We start from the raw sequence: 21254 nt of genomic DNA, 5'->3' as shown, positions 1-21254 counted from the left end.
TGTATTAGTCCTGGTGGCCGTTAAGAGTTGCTATGGCCTCAGTAAACACAGTCCAGCAGCTGGAGAGAAAACAGCGGCGACATTTTTGATGCGGCAGACAAACTGCATGTGGCAAAATGATTGCGATTGAAAGTCATCTCATGTAAACACCAGATCGGTTTAGATAACGGCTCATGTAAACACCAAATCGGTTTAGATAACGTCTCATGTAAACAGTCCACTAAATCTTTCAATCGGTACACACAAAAATGATTACTGTCCGTCACTGACTTGGAAGAGCAGTCGCACGCAGTCCTACATCACCGGACTAATCTGCCTAATCTTCACGGTACTTTAGATTGTTAGGGGTGAACAGTTTTGACCCAGAGACCAGAGATGGAATGAAGACCAGGAGTCAGGATGTTCAATCAAATGAAGAGAATTTACTGAAGAATAGTTTGCAGTTTCATCGGTAGAGCCAGCTTCAGAGTCTCTCGAAGGAGGTCGCAGACCAGACTCTACCTTACACAGAATTACCACACCAATTATACCAATTTCAAGGACATGATTTACATCATTACAAACACGTGGAATATTACTGATTGGCATAAAGTCTAAACAATGTGTCACGCGAGAATAGATAGGAGATGTTGTTGTTGGTAATCAGGATGTATACATCAGACAATCCCAAGATTGGGGTAGTGTTGACTTCAGGGGAGTCCTAGAAAGACGCCAAGAGGTCTAGGGTGTGAGAAAAGCGGTCCAACCCTTTCCATAGACCTGCACCGAACATGTAACACACACACACAAGAGTCTAGGGCACATCTCTCCTCCAAGGTTAGTGCAGCAGTGAGCTTATCAACAGAAAAAGATATCAACACCACATGAAAAACGGATCTCCAGAAAGAAAAGTATGACTTATATCATCTACCTCATACTATAAAGAAATATAAAGCCGTATAAAGACAAAAAATGTAATTCTATTAATGGGAAAAATCACACTATATAAATGGGAAGAAATCACAATTGGGAGACTAAAAATTCTCCCACCCCCTTTCCGTCCTGGGGTTACTAGCGGACAGGATTAATTTCTTGGAAGTCCTAAGTTTCTCTCCAAGGCCCTGTTGGTCAGGACTCATAGATAGAAGTCAGACTATCTATGTCAGGGCACAGAGATAGGGGTCAGACAGTCTCGGTCAGACCGTCTCTGGAAAGCAAATTAGAAACCCAATACAGTAGGCAAAAAGTCAATCATATTTAAATAATTAGTTAAAATGTATTAAATGATCACATAAAATTGATTGTCAATAATTCATTACTTTGAAAGGATAATAACTGATTATTTAATTCATGAGGAGGATATATATATATATATATATATATATATATATATATATATATATATATATATATATATATATATATATATATATATATATATATAAAAATCATTCAAAAGGATAAGATGCATATGATGAAGATGCATATGATGAAGAGGCAATGGTGTCGGCCCCCGACCCTTTCAAGATCGCGGTGGAAACGTAGACAGCTGCAGGTCTGGGGGGAGAAAAGTTCCTGTAAAAAAACTCTCCTGCCTGATCGGGGGTGGCCTGCGGGACGTCCGGAACCCGGATCATTGTCCCGATGTCCATCATCGGACACCGGTCCACAAAATAATCCGGGTCCCCGCAACGCCAACAGGCCAGCTCAGGCCTAGTGGTGGGGAGTTGGGTTGGACAATGGACGTGGAGAGAGGGAGGAACCGGAAGCATGGTCCCCTCCCGCCCCCATCAGCCCCGCCCCCCTGGGCGGGGCCCTCGAATCTTGTGCAACGGCACGTGAACCGGTGCGCCGGTCTGCCCGGCGGCCTCGGCGCGAGCCAGCTCTGGAACCTCTCGCGGTCCTCCTGCTGGCCTTGGACGATCGCCACGAATCTTCGTTCTTGATCCGTCCTAAGGTCCAGCAGTGCCTGATGTTGCTCGCGGTGTAGGACCCCGAGGGATGAGATGATCTCCGCAAGTGGGGTGGAGGACGGTGTTTGCATGGCGGCGGCTCGGTCCTACTTCCTTCTCGGGTTTTCAGCACCAGTGTAGTACGATTCGATAAGAAAGGAAGGAAGAGGACAAAGGGGTCGGCTTTGGACTGCTGACGTCTTTTATTATTAAACTCAGAACACAACGCGCACACTTCTGTGTGACTCTTTTCTTCATTCACACAATAACAGTTTCACTTCCGGGTTACAGTCCTTCCGGTATACGGGCAACTCAGAGTCTCAGGGGGTGCGTCAGCAGTCCGTCTCTCTCTCCCCTGCTTCCGATTCTGCCAGCGTTTTATTCTCTCTCCACGCCCATTACTGGAACAAGAGACAGGTGTTATTAATCTGCGTCCAACCCACTCACTTACCGCTCGTCCAGCGGCTCTCTCCTGCTGTAGACCTCGCTGAACCACGCCCCCCTTGCCACAGTGCTTCTGGCTGGACTTCCATCTTGTGCAATCAAACCGCTGAAAAGGATCCAGAACGCTGCAGCACGTCTTGTATTCAATGAGCCCAAAATGGCTCATGTCACACCTCTGTTCATCTCTCTGCATTGGCTACCACTCGCTGCCCGGATCAAATTCAAAGCTCTAACTCTTGCTTATGGATCTTCCACAAGCTCAGCACCCGCATACTTCGACTCACTCCAACGAGTCTACACCCCCACCAGAAGCCTTCGCTCAGCTAATGAGCGAAGACTTGTGGTACCATCACAGAGAGCCATGAAATCCCTCTCCAGGACTTTTTCTTTCATTGTTCCTGGTTGTTGGAACGATCTTCCGTCCTCCATACACACGACAGAATCACTCGCTTCATTCAAAAGACAGGTAAAAACTCATCTCTTCCACGAGCACTTAATCTTACCTCTTTCCTCTATTTCTCTTTTCTTCTTCCCTTTTCTGTTTTTTGCTACTCTGAGCGGTATACATATCTTGGTATTTGGGGCACTTTTTGTGTTTCTTTGCCCCTTCTTGACGGATCGCTTCCTGTTCTCCTGAGTTGTAAGTCGCTTTGGATAAAAGCGTCTGCTAAATGCATTAATGTAAATGTGAAACTAAAACTCTGTATTTCTGTAAATGGACTGCATTTCAATAGCACTTTTAACAGACCCTATGGCCATCCAAAGCACTTTACATCTTGCCTCACATTCACCCATTCATACACCGACGGCGATGTCAGCCATGTAAGGCACCATCCAGCTCGTCGGGAGCAGCTGGGGTTAGGTGTCTTGCTCATGGACACTTCGACACGTGGAACCGGGGATCGAACCACCAACCTTCCGGTTTGCAGACAATCTACATGAACCACTGAGCCACTGCCGCCCCTGTAGAGAAACAATGATTGACAGAGTCAGTCAGTTATATCCTAAATCACACTATGAACACCAAGTTAAATCATAGCAATTTCAGTACAGTCTACATGAGCAGCAAGTTAAGTGAACTCAAATATACAAGACTCCTTTACTCCGTTAAATTGAGGGAACGAGTTTACTCGATTGAGTTCAGTCATACTGGTTCATGACATCAGGAGAGATATGCAAATCTGTTCCCTGTTTCACTGTTAACTCTTTCAAAGGTCTACCATTGTAACTGCCAGAGACTTTATCAGCTCCTATAATGACAGTTAAACCAGTTTTGTTTTAACACACTTCATGATAGCATAGTACAAGGAAAATATTGAACATCTTTATGAATCATCTAGGTAAATTAAAGACAAGTCACTATAAATTCTATCAGTACCAAGATAACGGCAATTACAATACTGTAAAAGGCAGTGCAATTGCAGGAATTCAAATTCATCACTTTGAATATTGAGATTGAGAACATTTAGGACAGAGAGGCAGAGAGATAAAACATCTTTATTTCTACACTGGAATGATCTGTGTGGGAAACAAGATTTGAATGTACATCGGTCAGGCATAATCAACTTTATGACAACCTTCCTAATATTGTGTTGGTCGGCCAAGTCAACGCCTAAAACTGGTCGTTGTGCTCCTCAAACCATTCTTGAAGCATTTGTGCTTTGTGTCAGGAGCATTATCCTGCTGGAAGAGCCACAGCCACCAGAATACCGTTTCCATTAACTGGTATTGGACTCGGATAGCGCCCCATACGCCTCAAACTGAGCTGCTCTGTGTATTCTGAGAGCTTTCTATCAGAACCAGCATTAACTTCTGGAGCAGTTTGAGCTCCAGTAGCTCGTCTGTTTGATCGGACCACACGGGCCAGCCTTCGCTCCCCACGTGCATCAATGAGCCTTGGCCGCCCATGACCCTGTGGCCGGTTCTCCACTGGTCCTTCCTTGGAGCACTTTTGATAGATACTGACCACTGCAGACCGGGAACAGCCCACAAGAGCTGCAGTTTTGGAGATGCTCTGACCCAGTCGTCTAGCCGTCACAATCTGGCCAAACTCACTCAAATCCTCACACTTGCCCATTTGTTCTCCAGAACAAAATGTTCACTTGCTGCCTAAAATATCCCACCCACTAACAGGAGCCGTGATGAAGAGATCATCATTGCTAGGGTCATAATGTTATGCCTGATCAGTATGTCTCCATCAATTGGCTGTTCTGCACATAGAATGCATTTCCAAAATATATTCCTGAATCATATGACCATATGACGTATAAACAGATCTTAAATATCTTATAGTTCCTTATGTCCATTTAAATAACCCAGTGGTTTCGATGTGTCATAGTCTCGTCCGTAGAAAGACTAATAAATATGGAATAAATCTACTGAATTCCAAATGTTGCCTCATTGATACCTTTATTGTTTTTTATAAACTAGGAATCCTAGAAGGATGTTAATGAACTCCTACACAAGTGTTAGACTTTCAGATCCGTTATCCATTCAAAAGGGGAAACTTAATAATTTTGTACAGTAATGTAAACATGAATCATTTAACATGAACTGCAGTGAATTATAAGCAGTCGAGAGACTGTTGTTTTTACGTAATTTTTTCTGAAAGCAGTGTGTGTTATTTTGTTTCCAATTGATTTCAACAAAAGCTCAAAAAGATATTTGGCTAAATAGTTAATGTGCTGTAGGTGTGCTGCTGTGCTAAGAGTTTAGAAAAATTATTTTAAGTATTGGTAAACACTGCAATTGTTAAAACTTAAAGGGGGGGTGAAACATTCAGTTTCAGTCAATCTCATGTAAATCTTGAGTACCTATAGAGTAGTATTGCATCCTTCATATCTCCGAAAAGTCTTTAGTTTTATTATATTTGTAAAAGAAATATGGGCTGTACCGAGTCTTTCCGGAAAAAAAACGAGCGGCTGGAGGCGTATCTGTGGGCGGAGCTAAAGAATGACGAGCGCGAACAAAGCGGTGACGTCCTCAAGCGTGGAGAAGAAAACGCTACCCAGATTCAAATAATACATGATCCAGAATCAGATCCGGAGGCTGAAATAAACTGAACAGGAGAAACAGCAACAGCAGGACGTCTCTGTGGAATGGACTGTATTTAGTGGCCTGTCAACATTTGTGTGTGTTTACTCGCAGTTTATGAGGAAATGATTCGGTTTATGGACTATTGTATGCGACTAAACCTTAGCAGTAGCAAGCAGAACGGTTTTGCACGTCAGACTAGTGTAACGTTATACAGAGAACAGCAATGGAGTCCGTTAGCGCATTTGAATGACGAGGCACGCTTTGTGAGAACGCTAGTGTAATGAAGTTCGTTCATGGGAAGGAAGGAGGCGGGAACCGGCGAACGTTTCACAAACATTTATTAACTCAAAATAAAATAAACAAAACGAAAGTAAAACCGCGGACAGCCCCTCACGGACGACTGCCCGCAAACAAACACAAAATAAAACATAAAATTCCAGGCCTGGTCCTCTCTCGTCTTCCGCTGTCCTTGCTCCTCCTTATATGCTCCCGTCACATGGCCGCGAGACGAGACCGGTGTGCCACGCAGCTGGCACTCGTGAACGTTAATCACCGGCCCGCTCTCGCGGTCCCTCGCCCCGCTGCTTGCCACGTCACAGCTAGGTTTATGTTTGGGTGGTTTTACAATAAACAAACTGACACCTATAGTGGTCAGCTAAACAAATGTATTTAAACACACACCATAGATCGCATGCTCCATTGATAAATTAACTAACGTTATACACGATTGTGTCGTTTACTGGTGTTTACTCACGCGACGATAGCCGACAGCACAGACATCTGAAGCAGTTTAACTCACCGGCTGCTTCCTCAGCAGGACCGAACCTTTATCGCTGGGACCGCTCCGTCAGAAACACACTTCTTTGGTATGATTTGGTGAAGTCCTGACAGCAGAGACCGTGGAGATCCACTTTGCGACGCGACTGAAGCGATGTTGTGAATCTTCTCGTCATTTCTGCGTTCAAATCGGTTCAGATGCAGCGCTGCCTTCCCAGAATGCTGTGCTGAAGCGTTGAAGTCGCTCGACGTCACCCATAGGAATAAAGAGGAGCGCGGCGCGGCGCGGACTATAACGACAGAAGTGTTCATGGACGAATGGATCTGCACCTGAGCGAGTGTTCATGGGCGTGCGTTTCCTCTCTCGCTCTAGTCACGCGCGCGCACCCTACCGGGAGAAGAGCCCGTACGGCCCATACAAGGACCTTCCGCTCTATTAACGTCAAGCCGAGCCATACTCGAAAAAAACTCTCAGAAACTTGTGAGAAAACGGAAGGAGTATTTTTGACACAGAAATACTCCATCAAACGTCCAACATTAGTTTTTGAAACTTTGTCTATGTTTAGGATGGGAATCCAAGTCTTAAGCCCTATTCGGACTGGATTAGTTTAACATGGGGACGTGAGGGTAAAGTCATTATAACCAGAGGTTCTCGGTGATTTTAGTCCCGTCCGAATGTGCCATCTCGGTAATCATTACGGACAATGTCAGTAAAGATTACCGAGACTTTTACCTTCTGTAAAAAGGTCCGGAAAAATTACCTCAGGTAATACTAATCCCGTTCGAATAGACCTGCTGTAAAAATGTATGGTAAAATTCCGTCATTGCCTGTTTAAAAGTTAAAAAAAAGAGCACATTTTGCGACCTTGGAGGCGCTTGAAGCATTCGGTTGCGTTTTAGGTGGTGGGACAAATCTGTGGAAAATGTCCAGTATTTTCCGCATATCATTTAAAGCAAAAAGAAGATCAAAAGCACTTATTAGAGGCACAACACATTTTAGCTCTAGGAAAGTGTCTATTACCAACATAATTCAATCAGAATCGTTAGACTGGACCTAACTGTTTATTAAAACACACATATTGGAGACGGAGTTCAGACTGGCGCTCAGGTTGTGTGTTTGCTCACGTTATAACGGTAACGTCATACGCACATGACGTCAAGGAGGTGCGTAAAGCGAGTTACTCCTCCCACTTCTGCTAGTTTTACTGAGATGTCTTATCCCGTGCGAATTGGCCATTAATATTACAGACGTCCTGAGGTAAAATGACTTTACCCCCATGTCCCCATGTTAAACTAATCCAGTCCGAATAGGGCTTTTAACAGTGTAAAAAGCTCAGTATGCATGAAACAGCATTTCACTCCCCTTTTTAAAAATATACATGAAAATTCACTATCCAAACTTAAATGGTTGCAATTCAAGAATGCTTTGGAATATAGACATAAGTTTGTTCTCATTTTAAAGAAGACAGTCAGCAGAGTATTGCTCAAGTAAAATCACTTCAAAAAAATTAAAGTATAAAAAAGTTATGTAAGTAAACTTTCTAAAGCTGTATTTTCCAGCTTCGCCGTATAACCCAACTTTGTTCTTGTGTTTGCCCATAAGATGCTGAATCATTAGAGCTTGCTTTTGTTATAATCACGCTTCGACAACCGTAATGCTATTTTTTATACTGGATTACCATTGCAGTCAGTCTCCCGTATACAATACATTCAAAATTCTGCTGCGAGAATATTAACAATCACTATCCAATCTGCTCATATTACCCCAGTTTTATTTAACCTCCATTGGCTTGCGGTGTCATCTCACATTATACTTAAAAAATTCTTCTGCTTGTTTTTAGGCTGTGTTCGGTCTTCTGCTTGTTTTTAGACTTGTAGTTTGGTTAGTTAAAGCACCGATAGTAACCCGCCAACCCCAAAAAGGCCCGTACCTGTGTCTTGGTGGCGGGACGAGGAGCGGAGAGAATCGCGGTGACCTTCTTCTCTTGGGGCCGGATCAGGCCTCGTCCCACCTGATAGCCGAGGTACTTGGCTTCTGCGAGTCCCAGGTGACACTTCCGGGGGTTGGCAGTCAGCCCAGCCCAACGTAGCTCCGAAAAGCACCCTCCGCAGCTGGTCCAGGTGGTCCTCCCAAGTCTCGAAGTGGACCACGACGTCGTCCAGATAGGCCGCCGCGTAGTCTTGGTGTGGCCGGAGCAGGACGTCCATGAGCCGCTGGAAGGTGGCAGGTGCTCCGTGTAGGCCGAAAGGGAGGATGCGGTACTGCCAGTGTCCGCTCGGAGTTGAGAAGGCTGTCTTCGGCTTGGCCTGGCTGGAGAGGGGTACCTGCCAGTAACCTTTGGTGAGGTCAAGTGTGGAAATATACCGCGCCCTCCCCAGGCAGTCCAGCAGCTCAGCCACGCAGGGCATTGGGCATCCGTTGAACTCAGAGACTTCGTTTAGCCGGCGGAAGTCGTTGCAGAAGCGGAAGGTGCCATCGGGCTTTGGGACCATCACAATTGGGCTGGACCATGGGCTGCGTGATGGTTCGATGACCCCTAACTTCAGCATCTCCTGTACCTCCACCTCGATGGCGTGTCGCCGAGCCTCAAGAACGCGGTAGGGCCGCTGCCGAACGACGACTCCTGGTGGTGTTCGGACGTCATGCTCTAGGACGTGGGTCCGCCCGAGCCGAGGGGAGAATACAGCAAAAAACTGACTGACCAGGTGCTGCAACTCCGACTTTTGGGCCACTGACAGCTGAGGATCCATGTCGACCATCACAGGTTGGGGATCCGCGAACGCGGAGAGTTGGGGCCCGGTCCCAACCCAGCGCTTTAGGAGGTTCACGTGATACATCTGGTCAGCTCTCCTCTTCCCGGGCTGCCGGATCCGGTAGGTGACGGGGCTGACCTTCTCTGAGACTGTGAACGGGCTCTGCCAGGTGGCCAGAAACTTACAGGCGGCGGTGGGGACCAGGACCAATATGTTGGCGGCCCGGTCGAAGAGCCTCCGTTGGGCCTGTGGGCCTCGGCCAGGTGCTCCCAGACGATGGGCATCACGCGGTCGATCCTCTCCCTCATCTGGCGCATGTGCTCGATGGTAGTACGGTGTACCCCCGGTTGTTGCTCCCAGGCCTCCTTGGCCACGTCGGTTGCCGGCCGAAGAGCAGTTCGAAAGGGGTGAACACTTGGGCAGTGGAATAGGCTGGTTGGGGGGAGGAACTCGTGGCGACGTGCGCTGGCAAGTGGGGCAGGCCTGGCAGAAACACTTCACTTCGGCCTCCAGGCCAGGCCAATGGAAGCGGTCTCGAATCCGTTGGATGGTGTCCTGGGCTCTGAGATGGCCTGCCATGGGGTTTGCGTGTGCGATTTCCATCACGGCCTCTGTCTTGCTCCGTGGCACGACGAGAAGATTTTTTTCCTCCCCCCTTCGCTGGGCGACACAGTAAAGCAGGCCTTGCTCAATTTTAAAGTGAGAAGTAGGGTGAGGCGCGGGCTGTAGGTCTTTCCCCTCCGCGACCCTTGCTTGAGCCCAGCAGACGGTCGTCCTCGTGCTGCTCGCGCGCGAACGCCCCGGCCCCCGACACCTGCTGGAAGAGATCATAGAAGAGGTTAGCAGACTGGGGGGTGGACTCACCATCTCTGGGGCTGTCGGAGGCCAGCAGCATAGGACGCCGTCTGGATCTCCGCGTGGTCCGGCGCTTTTTGGCGGTTCCCGGGCTGGCTGGCAGGCTGGGTAGCGGCGGCGAGGAGACGGTCGAACCCCGGCCAATCTCTTCCCAGCAGTACTGGAACCGGCAGATCCTTGACAATCCCCACCTTGATGGGCCAGGTGCCTGGGGCAGCCGCGATGGAGACGCGGTGCGCTGGAACTTCTCGGGTATCGCCGTGCACACATACGATGGGTACGGAGGTCTTTGATTCAACTCGCAGCGGCAGGACGGCCGCTTGCACTAAGCTGATGGCGCTGCCGGAGTCCAGGAAAGCCAGGAAGGGACGGCCGTTAATCTTCAACTCCGCCAGTGGCGCGTTCTCGGTGTGCACGGCGCAGCCTGCCAGCCACGCTCGTCCAGGGGATCGCTGGACTTCCATGTGCATGGGCTCATCCGGGGGCCCGGGAACCGCCGGCCTGCCTACTGGTTGCGAGGTACCCTCCGGCGTGCGTCACTCCTGGACCACCCATCGGGGAAAAGGCGGCGCTCGCTCCCCGACCTCCCGGTGGTAAATGGAATCCGCCAGCTCGATGGCCTCAACCAACTCGTCCTTGGTGGTGGGCTTCCGCATCCCGACGGCTTGACGGAGGTGGCAAGGGAGAGCCCGCAGTAGGCGGTCAACGACGACGCCCTCCGCTACCTGGATGGCTGTGGGACCCTCGGCCAGCAAAACAATGTTGAGCGAATCGGGAGAGATCCGCGGCTTGGATTCGGGGTGGGCGCCGTGGGTCGTATGCCCAGTCATGGAAAAGTTGCACCGCGCTGATCGCCGAGAGCCCGACGCGCCCCAGAATCTCCTTCTTTAACTCAGAATACGAAGTGCTTTGCGCGGGGGAAAGCGCAAAGTAAGCTCGCTGGGCTTCCCCTGTCAGCAGCGGGGCGACAATGCGTGCCCACTCGTCCTCCGGCCAAGCCTCGTGGGTGGCGATGGTTTCGAACATCTCGAGATACATTGCGACATCATCGTTGTCTGTCATCCTCGTCAGCACTTGGGTTGCTTGGACGTGAGGGTCAGGCAGCGGAGCGCGTTGGGCAGCCGCCGCGCGGAGTGTGAACAGCTCCTGCTCCGCGGTATCTTGCTGGGAGGCCATATGCTCCATGATCTACTGCTGGTGGATGCTCACCTCGGTGAGGTGTTTCAAGAGTTCCTCCATCGCTGCAGGGAGGAGCGCCACCTGGGGAAACAACAAAAACCAGTGAGTGTTTGATGAATGTGCGCCGGGGACCAAAAAAAATCCAGAAAAAAAAACCTCTCGGGAAAAAAACCCACTCCACGTGAAAACCTGGTGTCCTGGTAAACCTGGTAACTTCTTCACTCTTCTGCCTGCATTCTCCACCAGTGTGACAGGGTGAAGTTGCACACGACACAGGATGTGAATTCCCCGAAGGGTGGATTTTATTTGTGCAGATGGCGATGAAAGTGAAAGTGCGGCGTGAAGAGTGCTCAGTGCTCGGTGTGTTCCTCTTTCTCTCCCTCTTTAGTGCTCGCGGTGATGTGGGTCCGTGCTCCTTCTTCCGTAGTGGGGGCTGGCCGTCACACGCTGCTTTCTAGAGGTTAAATGGAAACAACAGTTAGCAGAGTCTTCTGGAGACATCTCTCACCTCTCTGGTCGTTATGAAGGTTATGAAGCCGCCCGCTGATGATCCGCAGGTGTGATGGCTCAGCCTGTGATGAGCGGGTTCAGGTGTGACTGCCTTGTTTCCAGGGCGACACTGATGAGCGCTCGGGACACTTGTCACAGCTTATATGACGTAGGAGCTGCTTACTGAACATTCAGAACAACGCTGTGTGCTGATTAAACGCCATAATTTTATGCGTGTACATATGGCATTATTTTTACCAGCTGAGAACTCATGAAGAGATCATAAAATGTTCAAAATAGCTCCAGGATTTCCTCTGTTGTGCAGAAAAGAGGCGGCCGTTCTGTCAGTATCGTCAAAATGGGCAACAACTCCTTTGATGAGAAGAACCAGGTTTGCTTTTTGTGCGTTTTTTCTAGCATTTTCGACACATGCTCGTCTGACCAAATATTGATGAGGCTCTTCCTCGTTGCTCTACGTTTGCCCTCTAACGTTAACGTTATTCATTTTGGATACACTGATCTTTCCGCGTCGTTAAATCAGCTGACTATGCATCGCATCTTGTGACATCACGTCCTGTTTTTGGTTCGTTTACATGTCTTTGGTCCGTGTTGCGTTCATATATCAATCGAACCGCACCAGAGTTAGTTTGGAAGCGGACCGAGTCATCTTTTTAGCGCTCTCGGTCCGCTTGTTTGGTTCGGAGGGCAGCGTTCACATATGTTCAATTGAACCGCACTAAACGAGAAATCGCACCAGGGTTCGTTTTAATCCAACTGAACATGACAAGTGTGAACTAAATCACTCATTGGTCTCGCTCCACCTTATCTCTCTGATATACTGTCTACTTATGTTCCGCCTCCATCTCTTCGATCTTCTGCGTGTGATTAATTACCTATATGAAATGACTGTTTATGATTATGTGAATCAACTGTCTATTTTGTTACTGCTTGTAAAGTCACCTTGAGCTTGGGAAAGACGCTATATAAATTAAACATATTATTATTAAAAGCGTTCAAGGATTTTTGCAAATTCTCATTGCTCAGTGCTCATTGAATTCATTTAGTGTGAAAGCAATGAAAAATGATTGGTCCAAACAGACTTCTGTTCCTCTGAATGTGTGAAGAGTTTTGAACATGCTGCTCCGATGCTTATCAACTGAAAAAATCCATAAAGTCTGACAATTCTCTTGGATTATTATCATGATGTGTGTACTGACGTGTTTGTTAAAAAAATGTTATGCAAATGACAATAATTTATCGAAACAATCCCTGTTTGCACAATTCTACGAAAACAACTAAATAACTCTGTATTAATACATTCTAGACAAGTGATTTGGCAATTTCATTGGTAAAGAAAGCCTACTTGTCTGCGCACATATGCATTCAAACACGCATACCTGTAAACTAAACATGTAATGCGCATGTGTGTCCATCACCATTAAGTTTACACAGAGATAACGGTATTGTTTTCAAAAACATTGTTTTCAGGCCACCAGAACTCCATTGTTGTGTAAATGAATGTCCAAAACGCGTTGTGTAAACGTCCCCTTATAAAGCATATATTAAAAAAAAAAAACTTGTCATTTTTTTTATTGAATTTGCCTAATTAAACTCATCTGAACCACCTAATCAAGGTTTTCAGGACTACCAGAAAATTCCAGGCAGATGTTTAGAGCTACACTCTGCAGGAAATACTACACACAAACTGAAGGGATAGTTGACACCAAAATTAAAAGTCTATCAATCACTTACTCACCCTCATGTTGTTCCAAACATGTATGACTTTCTTTATTTTGATCAATTTGTTTTCAGTGTTTAGTTTTTTTCTCCATACAAAGGAAAGCAGTTTGGTTGCCAACATTCCTCAAAATATATCAAGAAATAATTATACAGGTTTGAAACGACATGAGGATGAGTTAACGATGACAGAATTTCCATTTTTTGGGTGGTAAACCATCTCAAGTATTTTCATAATGTCTTTTTAGTTAGTTCAAAAATATGCCGTCATTAATCCTATATTTAATTCCCTTAAAAATATTGAGGGAAAGATCGTCTCGGTTACGTATGTAACCCTCGTTCCCTGAAGGAGGGAACGGAGACGTACGTCAGAACTGAACCATAAGCATATTTGCGTAGGTCCCGGGGCCAGCTGTGCGCCAGTGCATCTGTGCCGAGGGTACCCCCGGTCAGGGAATAGTACCACTGGCAATGGGTCGAGTCCGGAGAGGCAAACAGGTCGACCTGTGCGGCTCCGAACTGGTCCCATATCAGCTGGACCGCCTGGGGGGTGGAGTCGCCACTCTCCCGGAGGTGTCGGCTGACGAGAGAGCTCGTCGGCTGTCTGGTTCAGCACACCAGGGACATGAATGGCCCGAAGCGACCTCAGCTGCTTCTGACTCCACAGGAGGAGGTGGCGGGCGAGTTGGAGCAAACAACGGGAGCGTAGATCACCCTGACGGTTGATGTACGCAACGGCCGTGGTGCTGTCCGTACGGACCAGTACATGCTTGCCACGCAGCGGCCCCTTGAGGCGGCGGAGTGCCAGATGTACTGCCAGTAACTCGAGGCAATTGATATGCCAATGCAATTGCGGCCCCGTCCACAGACCAGCAACTGCATGCCCGTTGTACGTGGCCCCCCAGCCTGTGGTGGAGGCATCCGTGAATAGCACAGCATGCCTGGACACTTGTTCTAGGGGCACCCCGGCCCTGAGAAACGAAGTGCTGGACCACAGGCTGAAGGTTTGGCGGCAGTAAGGAGTCACTGGGACCCGGTACTGACCGCTCTGCCACGCCCACCTCGGGACTCGGCCATTGAGCCAGCGTTGAAGCGGTCTCATATGAAGCAATCCGAGCGGCGTGACCGCGGCTGCAGATGCCATATGCCCCAGGAGCCTCTGAAAGAATTTCAGTGGGACCGCTGTCCTGCTCTTGAACATATTCAAGCAGTTCAACACCGACTGGACTCGCTCCTCGGTGAGGCGCGCCGTCCGGTTGACCGAGTCCAGCTCCATACCGAGATAAGAGATCCTCTGTGTAGGACAGAGTTTGCTCTTCTCTCGGTTGACCCGAAGGCCCAACTGGCTGAGGTGACTGAGCACCAAGTCCCTGTGTTCGCACAACTGGTCCTTCGACTGGGCTAGGATCAGCCAACCGTCGAGGTAGTTGAGAATCCGAACGCCGCGTTCTCTGAGCGGAACAATGGCTGCCTCCGTGACCTTCGTAAAGACGCGGGGCGACAGGGACAGCCCGAAGGGCAGGACCTTGTACTGAAATGCTTTCCCCTCGAACGCCAAACGTAGGAACGGTCTGTGTTGAGGGAGAAAGACACACGGAAGTACGCATCCTTCAGGTCGATCGCTGCAAACCAATCCTGGGGACGGATGCATTGGAAATGCGTTTCTGCGTCAACATCCTGAACGGGAGCTTGTGCAGGGCCCGATTCAGAACTCGCAGGTCCAGGATTGGTCGTAACCCACCCCCTTCTTGGGCACAATGAAGTAGGGGCTATAGAACCCCATCTTCATATCGGCTGGAGGAACCGGCTCGATCGCGTCCTTCGCCAGTAGGACCTTGATCTCTGACCTCAAGACCTGAGCATCGCTGCTTCGCACGGAGGTGAAGAGGATGCCCCTGTACTTGGGCGGCCGGCGCGCGAACTGAATCGCGTAGCCGAGTCTGATGGTACGGATGAGCCAGCGAGACGGCCCGGGGAGACCTAGCCAGGCCCCCAGAGACCGTGCAAGCGGGACCAACCGCACCACAGACATGCCCGGGGTGGGGCAGCGAAGCGGAGTACTCTGGCCCGACTCGGGAGGCCCGGAGGCGGCCCGAAGTGTTGCCCTGAGCACTCCTGGTTTGGACAGAGAGTGGGTGAGAAGGCCCGGAGGCGTCCTCGGAGCCCACTCTGCTGCCCACTGCCCGGAGGCAGGGAAGTGAAGCACTCAGCCCCGACCCGGGAGGCCCGTGGGCGGCCCGGAGTGTTGACTGAGTGCTCACGAGAGAGGAAGTGTGTGGGTGAGAAGGCCCGGGGGCGTCCTCGAGGCCCACACAACTGCCCCCTGGCGACGGGAGGGTAGGAAAGGAGTGACAAGGCCCGTGGGCGTCGCACACTGCCAACCTGACCCTCTTGGGGCCCAGAGAGAGAGGAAACTGCTCTTAAAATGTGGGTACCGCTGGACTCCGGAGAGCCAGTGGCAGAACCGAAACCAGTCAGGGCCCCCCGGTCCTCCTCCGGGGGGGGTGGGGGAGGGATGCGAACATCGTCTCCCCCGAGCAGCTCCTGTTCTCCCTAGCCGGCCCGTCTCAGGGCCGCGTCCCCTTGCGCTTGCCTGCCGGTTAGCGGGCCCTGGACGGGTTGGGCGTCCCTCGCGTCCGGCACCCTGCTCCTCCAGTGGAGGCTGCTGCTCGGCTCTAGCAGGGTGGAGGCGGACGCAGGAGGGGATGCCCTCGGCGACGAGCCGGCAGAGGCGCTGCGACTGACGACCGAGCAGCTGGTCGTCGGCACCCTGGTGCAACGCCTCCGTCTGCTCTTGGGCCACCAAGAACTGCTGGGCAAAGTTCTCGATGGTGCCGCCGAGGAGGCCAGCCCGACAGACAGGCTTTTCTTGCGCATATCTGCCAGGTTAGCCCCCTATTCCTGGACCACTAGTGTGGACATCGCCTGACCCAGGGAGCGTGCAGTGATTTTCGTCGCCCATAGGGCGAGGTCCAACACCGCACGCAGTTCCTGCACAACCCCTGGGCTGGGACTACCCTCGTGCGTGCAGGGCAGAGGGCAGTGAGAGAGGGAAAACAATGATACTTTTTTTTTTTTTTTTTTTTTTTCATTTTTGGCCCTTTTGACCCTCCATATTTCCCTCTCTCTGATGCAGCAACTGACATCTGTCCTCTGCCAGAGCCAAAAATGAAACGCTAAGCCCTTTTCTCTTTAGGATCAGCGATTCCACCTTCAACTACCAGCAGGCATGCGAGACAGTGAACGTGGCCGTCAGAACGGCACACAGCGCACTGAGCGCTCAAGCCTCTATGAAGAAGGCAAGGCGAACAATGCCCTGACGTGGTCGTGTTCTCATGAGAGAATCCGTACCACCCACGAACAGAGTCTCAGCATGCTTTTGATGCGATAGAGGAGTGGGGGCCCGAGGGGATTTACCCGGCGGGGAATCCCCACTGTAATCCTCAGGCCACCAGCGCTTATCAGCCAAAGTAGTACACGGTTTGAATGACATCTTGAAAAAGACGCAGGGTCAAACCGTGTTGCTCTTTTGTGAATGGAAAGCTGCTCTTTTAGTGTGCTGAAGCACTCAGGGAGATGACCGCGGCTCCACACAGTTCGTTCTGCAAGCCTGTGTGAGCTCTCAGTGATGTGTATTTGTGTGTGTGTAACGCCCAGCGAACCAACAGTTTGTATGGGAAACGCTCAGCGAACCAACAGTTTGTATGGGAAACGCTCAGCGAACCAACAGTTTGTATGGGAAACGCTCAGCGAACCAACAGTTTGTATCCCAGCTGGCATTTTAACATTGAGCCACTGTTGAATCAACGTCAGGTGCCAGTGTTGGATAACCGTTGAATTTTGTTTAGATTTTGCAAATCTAATCAACGTTGAAATGGCAACGTCTTTCCAATGTCATGTTTCTCAACATAGGTGAATTTGCCAACATTGAAACAATATTGATTTTAGTTTAGATTTTGCAAATCTAATCAACGTTGAAATGGCAACGTCATTCCGACGTCATGTTTCTCAACATAGGTGAATTTGCCAACATTGAAACAATATTGATTTTAGTTTAGATTTTGCAAATCTAATCAACGTTGAAATGGCAACGTCATTCCGACGTCATGTTTCTCAACATAGGTGAATTTGCCAACATTGAAACAATATTGATTTTAGTTTAGATTTTGCAAATCTAATCAACGTTGAAATGGCAACGTCATTCCGACGTCATGTTTCTCAACATAGGTGAATTTGCCAACATTGAAACAATATTGATTTTAGTTTAGATTTTGCAAATCTAATCAACGTTGAAATGGCAACGTCATTCCGACGTCATGTTTCTCAACATAGGTGAATTTGCCAACATTGAAACAATATTGATTTTAGTTTAGATTTTGCAAATCTAATCAACGTTGAAATGGCAACGTCATTCCGACGTCATGTTTCTCAACATAGGTGAATTTGCCAACATTGAAACAATATTGATTTTAGTTTAGATTTTGCAAATCTAATCAACGTTGAAATGGCAACGTCATTCCGACGTCATGTTTCTCAACATAGGTGAATTTGCCAACATTGATTTAAGTTTAGATTTTGCAAATCCAATCAACGTTGAAATTTCAACGTCACTATAAAGTCCTGCTTTTCAACATAGTTTTTGTTAAACTGTTTTCACTGAAGTATTGATGTGTTCAACAGCAACACCAAACACCTTGAAATGGATACATAAACACTAAGTTTGCAAACACGCACAGTCAGCTTGGAAGAAGCCAATTGGTCAAAGGAAGACCAGGAAGAAGATTAATAAAGACATTTCACTGACGTAGGAAACATGCTTTATTACATAGCTGCAATTGTGCCAACCTTTAACACCAATTGTACACATGTCAAACTTTTACTTTACCCAAAAATTCTGTCATTAAAGGGTTAGTTCACCCAAAAGTGAAATTGAGGTCATTAATGACTCACTCCAATGTCATTCCAGACCCGTAAGACCTCCATTCCTCTTCAGAACACAGTTTAAGATATTTTATATTTTAGTCCCAGAGCATTGTGGCGATCCGAATCATTGATTCATGGCTGTTTGAATCTTTATTTGAGGTTTGAAAACAAACGCAGAAGAGAAAACAATGCTGAATAAAATCGTACTTTTTTTTTTATTTTTGGACCAAAATGTATTTTCGACTCTTCAAGAGATTCTAATTAACCCACTGATGTCACATATGGACTACTTTGATGATGTTATTATTACCTTTCTAGACATGGACAGTATAGTGTGCATACTGCATTATGCTCTGGGACTAAAATATAAAATATCTTAAACTGTGTGTGAAGATGAACGGAGGTCTTACGGGTGTGGAACAACATTAGGGGGAGGAGTTAATGACATCAATTTCATTTTTGGGTGAACTAACCCTTTAAATGACTCGCCTTGTCGCTCCACACCCGTAAGACCTTCGTTCATCTTCGGAACACAGTTTAAGGTATTTTATATTTAGTCCAAGAGCTTTCTGTCCCTTCATTGAAAATGTATGTACGGTATACTGTCACTTTTTATGTTGTTGTTTTTTTTGGACCAAAATGTATTTTCATTGCTTTCATTGCAAAAATTCTATCCAACCCACTGATGTCACATATGGACTACTTTGATGATGTTATTATCTTTCTGGTCCTTCTGGACATGGACAGTATACCGTACATACATTTTCAATGAAGGGACAGAAAGCTCGGAGTAAATATAAAATATCTTAAACTGTGTTCTGAAGATGAATGGAGGTCTTACGGGTCTGGAACGACATTAGGGTGAGGAGTAAATGACAGAATTTTCATTTTTGGGTGAACTAGCTTTTTTTAACCTTAAAAAAAAAAACGGCCCAAACATTGGGCAACATTAAACACAGCTGGTTAAGTCTTCCTTTCTTGTTACTTCTTTCTGCTACCGCCACCAGTCCTCTCAGGTGCATATTTCAAGTCTTTGGCCATGTATTCGTCTACTTTCATTGGCTTTAAGCTCAAGACCACATCTGATGAGAAAAACCAAAAAAACAGATCAGTATTAGCAAACACTACTCTCTCAAATTAAAATATTTAGCAAATATCAACTTTTGTGGCATTGCCAATGATCAAAGTATATCAATTAGTATTGATCAACATGCAAGGTCATTGATAATCATGTGCTTGAGCGAGCAACAAAAGGCAGTTGGTAGTAACCCCTGCTGCAGGTAGAGAAGTTAGTCTAGAGCCCAGAATGGAGTATTTTATATATATATATATATATATATATATATATATATATATATATATATATATATATATATATATATATATATATATAAAAGTTTGGACACATTACTATGTGTAATGTTTTTGAAAGAAGTTTCTTCTGCTCATCAAGCCTGCATTTATTTGATAAAAAATACAGTAAAAAAAAAAAAAAAAGTAATATTGTGATCTTATTACAATTTAAATATTTGGTTTTCAATTTATTATATGTTAAATTACAATTTATTTCTGTGAAAAGCTGAATTTTCAGTATCATTCCTTCACCGTCACATGATCCTTCAGCAATCATTCTAATATTCTGATTTATTATGAGTGTTGGAAACAGTTCTGCTGCTTAATATATTTGATGAATAAAAGGTTTAAAAGAACTGCATTTATTCAAAATAAAAACATTTTCAAATAATATAAATCTCCTTTACTATCAATTTAACACAGTGTTTCTCAAACTTTTTCAGCCAAAGGACCACTTTATCTTCCAATTTTTTTCTGAGGACCACCTACAGAATCCCACTCTAACACGCCCCCCAAAACCAACAAAATAGGAAGGATAAGCTAAATTTAAGTTTAATATGCAACTGTTTCAAGTCAAAAACGAATCATTCAAACATAAATGCAATGATTTGATCAGAAATTATTATATACATTTTATATATAAAAAGTCTTCCACATAAACCTGTATTTAAATTTTACAAAAATGTAACAAAAAAATAAGTTAAGGGTTAGTTACTTTCAGATTCAAATAGATGGTTGGGTTAGGTATGGGGACAACTTAACGTTAAAGGAGACTTTCAGGTCGTTTTTCCAAATCTCTGGAAAAAAGAAGAAAGAAGAATGTGACGTGCTAAAGATGTATAGATATTCTTATGCCTCTCCCTGATTGGGTAACGGTAGTACAAGACAAAAACATTCAAACTGATCTAATATGTATAACGTTAGCTTCATGGAGCGTACACACATACACGCCGGTGGAACGACGGACTAACGGCAGTTCGCGGTTAAACTAGTCTGCCCGTAACACTTAACGACGGTTCGCGGTTAAACTAGTCTGCCCATACGTCTACACACACACAGATAAGAACGGCGTTTGACGGTTAGCTAGCACTAACTCCGGTTCGTGGTTAAACTACGTTAGTCTGCCCATATAAACACATTATTAATTAACACAATACGTATATGGACCAGAGTCAGGCACACTCAACATTTATTTAGGAATTTTCTAGTTATAAAATGTGACTTCAAAAACTTTGCTTACCGTCTGAGCTGTTATGCCCAAATTCAGTCGAATCGGTCCAGGTCAGAACCTGCGAGGCTGACGATGACGACACAGACCCACTTCGCGCACGCGCAAGCAGGTGTTGTGTGGAAGTCGCTGTCCTCCAATCAAGCCATACATCTTGTATTCGTGTGTGTGTGTGTGTGTGTGTGTGTGTCCGTCCATATGTGTGTCTATATATATATATATATATATATATATATATATATATATATATATATATATGTGTGTGTGTGTGTGTGTGTGTGTGTGTGTGTGTATGTTTGTGTGTTATTTTTTTTATTTTAAGCGGTCTGTTAATTTTTTTCCAGAGCTGTGTAGGATATATATATATATATAAAAATTGGAAAAACCAACTGCTCTGGAAAAAAATTAACAGACCGCTTAAAATTAAAAAAAATAACACACAAACATAGCTTAATTTTTCTTCTAGCTCTGGAAGAAAAATTAAGAGACCACTTAATATAAAAATTAACTTAATATATACAACTTAATATATAAAAATTAAAATGCAC

The 21254-nt window shown here is 46.5% G+C and overlaps 1 long non-coding RNA gene across 1 annotated transcript; it reads right to left on the bottom strand.

Moving 5' to 3' along the window:
* Positions 1 to 18950: 18950 nt before the first annotated feature.
* LOC137092468 (uncharacterized) lies at positions 18951 to 20799 on the bottom strand. Its single transcript, XR_010908294.1, has 3 exons — positions 20719 to 20799; positions 20194 to 20275; positions 18951 to 19207 (listed from the first exon to the last, which is right to left on the bottom strand). It is a non-coding gene; the product is annotated as an uncharacterized lncRNA (long non-coding RNA).
* Positions 20800 to 21254: the final 455 nt, after the last annotated feature.

The sequence above is a fragment of the Pseudorasbora parva genome, chromosome 11 (assembly GCF_024679245.1).
Source record: "Pseudorasbora parva isolate DD20220531a chromosome 11, ASM2467924v1, whole genome shotgun sequence".
In the NCBI taxonomy this organism is placed as follows: domain Eukaryota; kingdom Metazoa; phylum Chordata; class Actinopteri; order Cypriniformes; family Gobionidae; genus Pseudorasbora; species Pseudorasbora parva.
The sequence above is the reverse complement of the archived record's forward strand: the minus strand, read 5'-3'. Positions and strand labels throughout refer to the sequence as shown.